General features: G+C 34.9%; 1 long non-coding RNA gene across 1 annotated transcript; it reads right to left on the bottom strand.

The window, feature by feature from the left end:
- Positions 1-9,427: 9,427 nt before the first annotated feature.
- LOC107675789 (uncharacterized) lies at positions 9,428-10,019 on the bottom strand. The gene is made up of 3 exons (XR_001632641.1): positions 9,790-10,019; positions 9,638-9,701; positions 9,428-9,536 (listed from the first exon to the last, which is right to left on the bottom strand). It is a non-coding gene; the product is annotated as an uncharacterized LOC107675789 (long non-coding RNA).
- Positions 10,020-13,296: the final 3,277 nt, after the last annotated feature.

Below are 13,296 nucleotides of genomic sequence, written 5' to 3'. Positions count from 1 at the left end.
CTTAACAGGGAAATAACTCTGAATTTGCAAACATTGCATTTTATTTAATTGGTTCAGATATTGTGTATATAATTAGCAAGATGATTGACAACATCACTATTTTTTCTATTTTATGTTTCATTTTCTATATATTTTTACAGTAAATCTCAGGCAACCACCGCTTCCAGTGTTTTACTGCAAATATAACCAAAAGTTACAGTGCAGTCTTCGCTTTCTTTTCATCCAACTGTTGTTTCACTGACTTCCATTTTGTTATTTCAGAATCAATTATAAAACTGCCCATATTTTTTGGCCCCTAATTTAATCTCCAAGGTTACAAGTCTCAACACGAGCTGTGAGGCAGTTTTATGGAAAGAAGAGCATGGGGAGTCACATACACACACACACACTACTATAAATCAACCTCTTTGTTGCCTTCACTCTGACATTTTGGTTTGTTTTATGAGGTGAGAAATGGGAAACCATCAAAACGCTTTCGTTCTCACACAGATGTCACACACACCCTGTTCTCAGCAGTAAGCTTACACTCTTCTACCTTCAAAAATGGAAAGAGACAGAGGAATAGATTCATGGTTGTCCGAACCCAGGAGGCAAGTAGTGGGTTGAATGTGGAAGTGTGTGTGTGTGTGTGTGTGTGTGAGTGTGAGTGTGAGTGAGAGAGAGAGAGAGAGAGAGAGAGAGAGAGAGAGAGAGAGAGAGAGAGAGAGAGAGAGAGAGAGAGAGAGAGAGAGAGAGAGAGAGAGAGAGAGAGAGAGAGAGTGTGAGTGAGTGAGAGAGAGAGAGAGAGAGAGAGAGAGAGAGAGAGATGTGATTTTAGTCTGTCTAATGTGTGCTTCACTGTTCTTCTGAGAGGTCTTTTAAGTTGACCATGAAAGAATAAAAATCCCTGTGTTTAACCTCAAGAAAAGCCATTTTGGTTTGTTTCATAACAGATGAAATTGAATAGACCCAATGTAAACATCTTACTGCACTAACCCTCTGATGCTGTTCATGTGGCTGTCAAAAATGACGGTTTTTATTTTTTTTCTCTCCAATGAAATTAATGTACTATATTTTAGTTTGATAGTGTTTATTATTTATTATTTTACATTTTTAGGGGATTTTACAGTACTAAATTATATTTATAGAATAGTTATGATCCATTTCTGTTAACCACTTTTTGAACATAGACCTGAAAATTACATTTCCAACTTAAACTGCTGTAATTCTTGAATACTTTGGAGCGCAGGTTTAAATTTTGGTTTATTTTTAAAGACACTTGGCAGATTATTGCTGAAGTGAAAAAAAAAAAAAAAAGTGAAAAATGCACAACTATTTTTAATTTTTGTATGAAATATATATTTTCCAAAAAAATTTTACTCTAAAGCTGCAAGAAAATCAAAGCCATAAATCTAAACAAGTTGTGTTCCAAATTTGAGGTTGATATCTCAAAAAATAGCTTTCAAAAAGATTTTGTTTGGATGCAGTACCAAACGTTTCCACTAGATGAAATTCGACTTCCCATTCATTTCCAATGTGGTCGTTTTTGACTGTGAACAGTACAAGAGTAACTATTTTTTCAAGGCCATTTAACGTTTCCCAACCATAATCAAAATTGAAATTCATTTGAATTTTCTTTACTTTTCTTTACTGATGACATAACTTGAGGCTACATGTGGGGGAAAATAGTTTAAAATAGAGAAAAATAGATGTTCAGAGTGGTTTTAGCATGTTGCTACTGTATGTGGTTGCTAAAGTGTTCAAATATAATTTTTTTTAAATAAGCTGTTCATAGTAGTTTTAAAAGCATGTTGCTTTTTGGTTGCTCAAGTCTCTCTGATATTTCTGGTCCCTAGAAATGATTAGATATCCCTCGTAAGAGTTACAGGTTTGTTCAAATTCCTAATGCCAAGTATGAGAAACAGTAATATTGATGTTAAATTGCCAAACATGCTTCCTCCTCATGATTTAGTCCAGTCCCAATGGATAAAGCCCAGCATACATTATTTCTTGCTGAATATCATTTCACTCATAAGTATATGTCACATTAGGGAAGTGAAATTCATTGTGAATACCGTTCTCTTTGGTCTTTAACGCTGTAAAATTTCTCCTCGTCAGTGAATCTCACAGGGCTATTTGGATGTGTGGGAGAATGCTGGGTAATCAGAACAGGATAGTTCAACAGCATGCAGCTTTTGCTGTGTTATATCACCATTAGAGCGATGAAAGACAGGAGAGGATGGAGAGAGAATAGTGTGAACAGAACAAACAGATCAAAGTGAAAGAAACACAAAAGTGCCAATTATCCAAGAGGGGCTGCCTGAAATTAATAATTCAAAAATCAAACATTTAAAAAGACGTCATGCATTATTCAAAACAAACAAACTAAATGTCATGTGTAGGGATCTGACTTTTCTGAGGGCATGAATTATAGATGGTTTTGTCCATAAGTAACCTTTAGTACGCATGAAATATTAATGCACATATTCACACGCGCAGCAGGAGATTGAGAGTTTCTCATGCGAGCTTTCTTTCTCTCGTATTGACAAAGACATAAAAACAACCCAAGAGATGAACGGAAAGAAACCACAGCACCCAACGATGGTTTGACATCTTGAAACCAGAAGTCTGTATAAGTGCATGGCATGACATAAAATGTGGTAAAAAAAAAATTTGACATTTGACACACAACTTGAACTGTTTTTGCTTTATTACTTCAAAGTGGACAGTGTCAATGCTGTGGTGAGTCTATGGTTCGAAACACTAGTGTGCTGTGCAATACATACTCCATACTTCATTTTTTTTTTTTAAATACTGTGAAAAACTATAGGCATTTCAAACATTATTGTTACAGTACTTTGTTTTATGACCACTGCATTTCTCATTTATTGAGTGGCGTCCAGTTATTAACTTGAAAATGTTCATTAGTATTTTTAATCTGTTTTGTGCGTGCGTGTGTGTGTAAAAAAATCCAAAAGTTTACTTTAAAGGAATAACTCACTCAAAATTAAAATTTGCTGAAAATGTACTCTGTATGAAAATGTAAAATGTATGAAGATGTAGATGATTTTGTTTCTTCATCAGAACAGATTTGGAGAAATTTAGCATTGCATCACTTGCTCACCAATGGATCCTCTGTGGTGAATGGGTGCCGCCAGAATGAGAGTGCAAACAGCTCCAGTCTCGTCTAAATCAGGAGAGAAATATGCACAGATCAAGCACCGTTTACAAGTGAAAACAGTCCAAAACAGTTCTAAGCAAATATGTCGGTGGATTTTGACGTGAAACAACAGAGACTTTTTCACTGGAGGAAGCATTAGTATGGATTATGGACTTGTATTTCACCAGAAGCAACAGTTTAAAAACATCGAATTGATAGAATTGTTTCTTTCAAGCACGCAGCTTTTCACTTCACAAGACATTAACTGATGGACTGGATTGATGTTGATTACTTGTGGATTATTGTGATGTTTTTATCAGCTGTTTGGACTCTCATTCTGACGGCACCCATTCACTACAGAGGATTGGTGAGCAAGGGATGTAATGCTAAATTTCTCCAAACTTGATCATGAAACAAACTCATCAACATCTTGGGTGGCCTGAGGGCGAGTACATTGTCAGCAAAGGTAAATTTTTTGGTGTACCATTCCTTTAAACTCTCTAGGACAATCTAATTTTTAATCTGCACTTTTTAATTTCAAAATGGTTAGATCAGGTTGCATATAATGCTTTTTAAAGATAATATGTTTGTGTGTGCAGTTCTGTACAGCTCGAAAACCTTATTATACCAGATTGCAAGAATGTATGATCTATTCATATAAAAAATTTCAACCAATGTTGACTCCTACCTATACATTAAATATAATCCACCTGTTAACATACAGACAATAATAAAGCTTTCTGTCTCAGTAGAATTGTTATGCTCTGTGTAAATCTGATCGCCAACACGCCTCCAGAGGGGAATTGCAGTTAGCCTCTTTTGAGGTGTGGGTGGGCGTTTTGTTGTGCCGCAGTTTATGACATGAGTTATGCATGCATGCTGCCATCTGCATGCATATATATACATAAATGCTGTTATATGTGTGCATGTTTGGCTCATTCTGTTCTGCTTGAATATGAATCAACGAACCATTTCTCACCATTTTCCCCCAATAAACAAATCCAACATGAAGTGACTCCTTAATATCAAAGGCTATGGCCGCCTGCGGCCCAAACCTCACTGTGCATTTTCACACGCCTCCCTCGGCTGCTTCTCCTGGCTCTCCATCCTCATGAAAAATTCATTCCTCTTTCTTCTGCCCCGCTGGAGGGGTAAGAGGAGAGCAACAGAGAGAGCGACAGAGGAGGTGGAGAAATAAGCAAGTCACGAATCGCATATTATTCCAGAAATGATCCAAATATTTCACCCAACCCCGCCCCCATTTAAATATTTTACAATGGCTACTCTAAAATACAGCTGAAGAAGTCTGTAAAAATGAGTATGACATATTCTGGAGATGTCATCAAGATTAGAGCATTTGACATATTTTCACTTGCTGAAGACATCTTTCAATTTTTTCTATCTTCATCCTTCTTTTATCCTTGTCATTTTAAAAATATGTAAAAAATAAAAATAATAATAATAAATTATATATATCATACTCATTTTCTTCCTATGCTTTTTTGCTTCATCTTTTTTTGTCTTAAAAATACAAATATATATGCATTTTATTTTTCCTTTTCATCCTTTTCTTATTCTTGTTTTTTCTTCTTCATCCTTTTCTTATTATCCTTAAAAATCATCTCAGAAATATTCAAGGAAAGGTCAAAATATTTATTGTGTATAGATTTCATTTGTTTTTCTTCATCCTTTTCTTATTTCGTGTTGTTTTAAACTATTACATAAAATATGTACAAATATTTATAAAACACAAACAAATGTTTATTATAAAACAAAAATTATAAAGATGAAAAAATAAAACTAAACAGAAGAGGGAGGTGAAAATTAAACCAAATGTTATTTATTTATCAATATATTAAAAATGTATTTGTATATATTCAAGTAACATTTTTAAGTTCACTTTGAACACCATTTGTCAACTTTATTTGTATTTTTAAAGAAACAGAAATGCCCATATATTGGAAAAATATATTTCATGACGTAAGAATTACACTGCATGTTTTTTTTTGGGGGCGGGCTAAAATTTCTAGTATTTATTTTATTTATTTTTTTTGCATTAGTCTTGCCAGACTGTTGTCGTCATGAAAACGTTTTCTGCAGATCTGAGTTTTCTGGCCCAGTACCACCTTTTCTGCCATGAAAAAGTGCGAAGTGGTTCCAGATGTGTGGCTTCAGCACCATTCTAGAGAAACACACAGTCCTGCCTAGGCTGTTTAGTATGCAGCAGAAATGCTCTTGTAGGGTTGTGTAGTGTTGGACAGCTTTGGCATTGGCACCAGATTTGTAGCTCAGGGCCTGTAGGGGTTTAACTCCTTGCAAGGCTGAATTCAAATCCAGCTCTGTCCTTCCGCTCCTGCTCTGATACACTCAGGTCATTTGAGAAAACACACACCTCCCACCTTCTGAACAAACATCTGTGTAAGAGATACCAGGTTTTACTCAAGAGATACCAGGTTTTACTCAAAACAGCTGCCTCATGTGAGCAGAGCTGCTGTGCAGGTGTGAATCCGTTCACATGTGGTATATTAGCACTCTAGTTAACCAACTCACAGTTTTGTTCCTCAGACATCCTTACAACATGTCCTTACCAGACATGACAAGGTTTGACAGTGTAATGCCTTTAAATGAGCTTTTCTGAGCAGATTGTAGCTACATGTATGTTTACTTCCAAATTGTGCACTTAATTTAAGCCAAATTTTTGAATATTGTAAAAACAATTTGCGAATTCAACTGCTTTCATTGACTCAACGTGACTAATAAACACACGACTACGGCAATATACGGTTTATCTGAGTTCTTATTATTTTAATTTTCATTAAAATAAAGTATATTCATAATGCAATGCCTTCTGTGTAGTAAATTCTGCTCCATCTGAAAGCACGTGATGATGATTTACTGCTGATTACAGAACCGGCATTACTATCAAAATGTGCATGACAATCGCATTCGATTAATCGTGCAGCCCTATTAGTAAATGTGTTTTCTTTGTCGTTTATGCACTTAATGTTTCAATACAGCATGTTTAATTTTAAATCTCAAAATTTGCATGAAAACATAACCATGCTGTTGATTAATCCAATTAATTACATATGTAAAATAATAATAATAATAATAATAATAATAATAAATAAACACCAAGCTTGAATATTTAACAAAACAAAAACTAAACAGAAAGTAAAGGATAAAGAAAAGATAATAAAACTAAACAGGAACAGGGAGATGAATGTTATATAAATAATGTATTTGTATATATTTGAGTAATATCATTTTTGAATAATATTTGTCAAATTTATTTTGATGTAGCTATTTTTACAGAAAAAAGTCCATATAATGGAGAAAAATTCTTTCATAACATGTAACAATTATACTGTGAAATTATGGTGTAAACAACTTTGGTTAAAATTTAAATTTACCGGCCAGGTTTGGGGTCTTTTCTCCTCTGTGTGAGTGGTTACTGTCTTACGACAAGCAGGTAAAAGCAAACAACTTTATTTATTTGTAATTTGGCCTTGAAACTATGTTATAAGGAGGAATACAGTTTCGTGAATTACAAGGGGATTTTTGAGTAATATTTATCTGTGCTTTTGTTTTCAGACCTTTTTTTTTTTTTTTTTTTTTTTTTTTGCATTAGTCCTGTTTTCATACAGCATTTTTAATGTTATATCTCAAAATTTGCATAATTATGCAATTCATTGCATGTTACAAAAAAATATCAGAACTTGAATATTTAACAAAAATTATTCAAGAGGAAAAGGATGAAGAAAAAATGAATCTAAACTGGAATAGGGAGATGAAAATTACACAATAGATTATTTTCTTTAACAATAAATAATTTATTTGTATTTATTCAAGTAATATTTTCAGATCATTTTGAATAATATTTGTCAAATTTATTTAGCTGTTTTTTAAAAGAAAAAAAATCCATATAATGGAGAAAATATATTTTATGACATGACTAAATGTTTAATGTTGTATCTCAAAATTTGCATAAAAACACATGGATGGAAACCAGACTGTTGATTTCTATGATTTATTACATCAAAGAAAAAAATAATAATAAAAAACAAAGCTTGAATTTTTATAAATTACACAAGAAGAAAAGCATAACGAAAAATAAACTAAACCAGAAAAAAAAATTACAAATGTTATTTGTTTAATAATATAAAATTAATTTATTTGTATATATTAAAGTAACATTTTGAAAAATATTTATCAAATGTATTTAGTTTCAAGGGAGGAAAAAAGCTTTTGATTTATGCAATTAATTGCATGTTATTTAATTAATTTGATTAGTATGAATAGATTGACAGCCCTCATTTTAACCTTAATGAAAACATTAATGGACATGTTATTTGTCAAAGTTACCAGACAGAAGCGAGATATTAAGTCAAAATGAGCCATTTTGTCTCTACAGAACCCAATGCATCTTTAGAGAGAGAGAGCGAGATCCGATCCAATTACTGTTTAACACAAAGTCACACTCCAGGAGTGTGTAAATGACAACAGTGCTGTAAAGCTATTTCAACACTTATCAGCTCTGGCCAGCTGTGTGATTTAATTGTGTCTGTGTGTGATAAACGTGCCATCAGGGGCTTTTGTTTGATGTTTTTCTTAACTGATGCCTAGAACAATATGAAGCTGAAATCACTCGTGTTCGCACCTCCAGTGTTGTGAATCCACTGCTCTTTAATGTCACGTCTGATTTTGCATGTAGATTCTGTATTCTTTTGGATTTCTTAAAAAGCACAGAGGCTGACACTATGTTTTGTACACAGCCATCTGCTTTGATCATTTCCTTTCATTTTCAGCCAAGTCAGTAGAATTGTTGATGTTGGTGACACTAAGTTGATTAAAAGTTGTGGCAAAAATCTCAAGAAGAGTGAAGTGAGTTCTGAGAAAATCTCATCTGACTCCACAAATCATACTTTGTTGGATCATTGATCATAGTAAGATTTTATTTAATTTTTTCAAAGAAATTAGGACTTGTATTCAGCAAATGTTAAATTTCAAATAAATGCTGCTCTTTTGAACTTTCTGTTCATCAAAGAATTCTGAAAAAAAATTCAAGTTTCCACAAAAACATTAAACTGTTGATTTTAATATTGATAATAATAATAAATTAATAAGTTAATAAGTTTCTTGAGCAGCAAATCAGCATATTATAATGATTTCTGAAGGATCATGTGACACTGAAGACTGGACTAATGATACTGAAAATTCAGCTTTGCATCACAGGAATAAATTACATTTTAAAATGCATTCAAATAGAAAACAGTTATTTTAAATTGTAATAATATTTCACTCTTTTAACTGTATTTTACTGTACTAATATATATATATATATATATGTGTGTGTGTGTGTGTGTGTACACAGTACAAAATGCTCTACTGTCTTTGACCTTATTGAATAATATTAATAAATGATGCAGTCAGTGCAGTTTCATTGTGAAACTTGTCCTCAGTTCAGTTGAAGTTCCTTATTCTGGCATCCAAAATCTCTGAATGGCTCTGAATGCGTGTTCATGCCAGAAGTCTCCGGCTGTTGTTTTGCAGGCTGCCCACTCATGCTGCTATCTGGCTAATGGCTACATTATCATATAGCCTGCATGGCCTCAGCGACTCTCAGAGGAAGAGCAATTTATTTTATTTTTGATGAAATACTACATAGATTAAAACTATTTTGAAATAACGAACACCAAAAAAAATCATTCACAATAAGATGAAAATGAAAATGTACTCACCCTCAGGCCATCCAAGATATGTATTTAGAACTGTCAATTACTTATTAAATCAAAAACATTTAAAAATGTAACATTTAAAATGTATATTTTACTAAATACAACACTCAACGCTTGTTTTTACTTCACCCTTAATGTATAAACATACTTTCAATATTTTAAGCCTACATACTACTGGTCACAAATGTGCAACAGACCAGTGGCTCAACCTTTTTGACTCCAAGGACCCCCATTGTCCACAACAGTATTCAAGGCCCCATGATCTTTCCAGTTGTTTGTGATTTACTGGATAAGGATATGGATATTTAAAAATATTTGTACTCATTTTCTAACAAATAAAATATTATAGAGTTTGACATAACTAGAAATATTTATATTGATTTTCATTATTAGAGTTGTATAATTAAATGTATATTTAAATTAATTTGCCTTCTGGTTCATAAATTCCATTGCAGTAGTTATATTTTGCAGTAAAAACAATGAGCCTTAGTGCTTGAGATGGATAACACCTGAGACACGGCTGGAGCCAAAAACTGCAGACTGACCTGTGTGTGAATTTAATAAACAGACAAAATCTTACCCAGGGAGAACCACGTGTGTAGTTCCAACAGGTACAATCTCCATGGACTTTCCCCAAAACTTATTCCTCCACCTCACGTCTAAAATCAGTCACGCATAACACACTCAGCTTCATATCTACAGACAACATTAGCTTATTTGTATTGACACAATAAGCCTGGTATTATTAGTGTGCTGTTACCTTGCCAAAAGATGAAGTTTTTAGATTCGGCATGACATGCAGAAATGGGGGGGTGATGGCTGACCTGGAGGATGAAAGCAGAGCAGCTGTGAGAGCTGTACACACACATTCACATATCTGCTCACAATTACAGCTTACAGAGAGCGTCCTACCTGCTCCGCCACAAAACAAAAGCCTTTGTCTGGACGATCACACTCGTAGGTCTCACCCAACACTGGATTAAAGGGTTTTCCTCCTGCTCTGTAGTAACTGGAAGCATAGCCGGACACAGCAAATGTAGCGATGTACACCTACAAACAGAACACAGCACATTTAGTTAGTTTTGTATGTTGCCCATTTCATGATACTCCTTATTAAAGGGATAGTGAGTTCACCCCAAAATGAAAATCTGCTGAAAACGTACTCAGCCTCAGGCCATCCAAGATGTACAGTAAATGAATTTGTTTCCACATCGGAACAGATTTGGTGAAATTTAGCATTACATCACTTGCTCACCAATGGAAACTCTGCAGTGAATGGGTGCCATCAGAATGAGAGTCCAAACAACTGATAAAAACCATCACAATAATCCACAAGTAATCCACACCACTCCAGACCATCAATTAACGACTTAAATGAAAAGCTGCATGTTTGTAAGAAACAAATAAATCAATAAGATGTTTTTAACTTCATGGAGTCCTCTATCCATAATATTGCTTTCTCAAGTGAAAAAATCTTCTCGTCTGAATCAGGAGAGAAATATGCACAGATCAAGCAAGGTTTACAAGCAAAAACAGCAAATATGTCAGTGGATTTTGATGTAAAAGGACATTTTGATATTATAGGAGTTTTTCACTAGAGGAAGAGTTATTGTGGATTATGGACTCATATTTCAGCCAGAATCGACAGTTCAGTGTGTAAACGCCTTAACGATGGATTTGTTGCAAACACGCAGCTTTCCACTTCACAAGACATTAACTGATGGACTGGAGTGGTGTGGATTATTGTGATGTTTTTATCAGCTGTTTGGATTCTCATTCTGACGGCACCCATTCAATGAAAATGATCCATTGCTGAGCAAGTGATGTAATGCTACATTTTTCCAAATCTGATGAAAAAAAACAAATTCATCTACATCTTGGATGACCTGAGGATGAGTACATTTTCAGCAAATTTTAATTTTTGGTTGAATTTTTCCTTTAATATAAAGGCAAAAATGCAAACAGTTTTATGAGATGATTCGGTTTAGAGATAGAACTTGATTCGCTCAGTATAAACAATATAATCAATGATAAAAGTATAAAACAGCCACGTGTCCGTAAACTGTGGCGTTTCAGTCCACTTTGTGTTTACCTGTGCACTTCTACTTTTTTTGCCATTCTTTTTCTTTCTTTTTGTCTTCTTTCTTTCTCATATTAGGCGCTTTTCCACTGCGTGGTATGACTCGGCTCGGCACAGCTCAGTACGGCACGGCACGGCTCGGCTCAGCTCGGTTTGCGTTTCCACTGCAGTTTAGTATCGCTTTAGAGTGGGCGGGATTATTCACATGTCGTTATAGTTGTGCCACCTCTACTGCCGCGACTCCTGAAAAACTTTCATTCCGCGTCGCCCCATCAATCTCTCGCTGGATCCGCTCCTCGGCTATCAACGAGAGAAACAGACAACGAAACAGCTACTTTTTGGTTGTTAAAAAAAGGTGCGCTCGTTCAAAACAGTTGTGTTCGATCCTTTGCTGACTGTGCTGATTTAAATCTAGCGGTTCTGTTGCATTTGTGTTGCAAGTTCAGTGACGCAAGTAGTGACGATTCTCTCCAGCCAATCCGTGATCAGCAGAGTTTACATGTCACGTTTTGGTAACGGTACGGTTCACTTGGAACCTCAACCGAGGTGGTACTAAAACAAGTACCAGGTACTGTACCCAGTGGAAAACCCCCCAAAAGTGAACCGTACCGTGCCGTACCATGCAGTGGAAAAGCGCCAATTGTTGAATGCAGTACTTGGACACCTTAACAGAAGACACACACACACACACTCTCTCTTGGGTCCATCTGTTTTGTCCAGCAATGCCAGATCTCCCCTCCTCTCTCCATCTTTCTACTTCTCTTTTTCTTTCTTTTCCTCTGTAAACTACACATATCGTCGTCTGATCTCTCAATATTACTGTGCTCTTTCATGCACCTCTGACCTCTCTTTATCACGGCCCGTGCGGGTTTGACCTGTGGAGCAGATCGAGGTCACAACTTCCACCATCATTTTGCCTTTCATTTAGTCTCTGGACCACCGCCGGAGTCTCTCTCACACATACACACGCTTCACAGCCAGAAAGTGTGTTTGTGTGTCTGTGAGCTTGTCGTGACTTTTTTTTGTTAGCATCTACGAAGTTAGTCCAGACATCCCACTGTGATGATGTAAGAGAGTGACTCATGCATGACAAAACATAGAAACACAGGTGGTGTTGTGCGTGTGTGTTTATGTGTGTATATGAGAATGTATTAAAGGTGAGGTGTGAATTTTTGAGCCACTAGTGGCACCAAATGGAATTGCAAAAAGTTGTGTTTCCAAACAGGTTTCCTAAACCCAAAAAACTGCCATTGGAGTTATTTCTTTTGAAATAATCACTGGATTTCCCAGGTTGGTAGAATTAAATCTTTGAAATATACTCAAAGTTTGGTTTGACACATTTTGCAAGTTAACTAGATATCCTTGAGCAGAACTGAATATTCTGTTATATCTATGTACATTTTTGTGTACAGAAAGTATGATTACAAAGTTTACACATATTTATGCTAATTTCTTTCAGCCTGTTAGTTAGATATCAACTATTTTTTATAGACATGCCCCTAAGCAGCACAGAAAAACAAAATGAACTGTGGTTGATCCCTATAAGTCAGCAGTGTTATTTTAATATTATTAAAGTATAATTATAGTATTTATTATTTTGAATTAGCTTTTATTTTTATATTTTCAGTTTTAATGTTAATTTTAATTTAAGTTTTAGTCATTTTTTGTTACATGTGTTTGTCATTTCTATTTAGCTTTTATTTATATCTATTTCAGTTTTAGTTTAATTCATTTTAGAACATACAATTATTGTATTATTATTCCGTTTCAAATTCAACTTTATTATTTGAATTTAGTGTTCAAATTTAATACTGTGTATGTAATTAAGATCCTTGAAAAAAAACATACATACATACATACATACATACATACATACCTGTCATGACAACTCTCGGAGGGATTGGCATGGTAATGTATATGACAATGTTAATGTATTTGGTCTTGGCGGAATAGATCTGCTACGCTGCTGCTGCTGCGGCAGAGCAAGTACTGAGACTTGCTACTGCCAATACATCCACAACATGCTGCTGTGAGCATGTAAGAAATATTGCTGCTGCAAATATAACATACATGAAATAACCCCCATATAGCGTACATGAATCACCTCATTGCAGATCTATACAGGTGGAGCTGGGAAAGGTGGAGGGTTTCTGAAGCAAGCTGCAACTGCTACTGCCAGTACTAATCATATATTTGAATGTTGAGCAGCGAGCTCATTGGCTACCGATACAGGAGAGAACCAGTCAGCTGTGCCATGTGATAATGATGTCATTAGGTCAGATTGAGTTAGACCTATCGGACTGCGCCATCTAGAGTTTCATGCCAGACCTCTGTATTTC

Source organism: Sinocyclocheilus anshuiensis, unplaced genomic scaffold (genome assembly GCF_001515605.1).
Source record: "Sinocyclocheilus anshuiensis isolate Anshui unplaced genomic scaffold, SAMN03320099.WGS_v1.1 scaffold708, whole genome shotgun sequence".
Classification (NCBI taxonomy): Eukaryota; Metazoa; Chordata; class Actinopteri; order Cypriniformes; family Cyprinidae; genus Sinocyclocheilus; species Sinocyclocheilus anshuiensis.
Note: the sequence above shows the minus strand (reverse complement) of the source record. Positions and strands in the feature narration are given on the sequence as shown.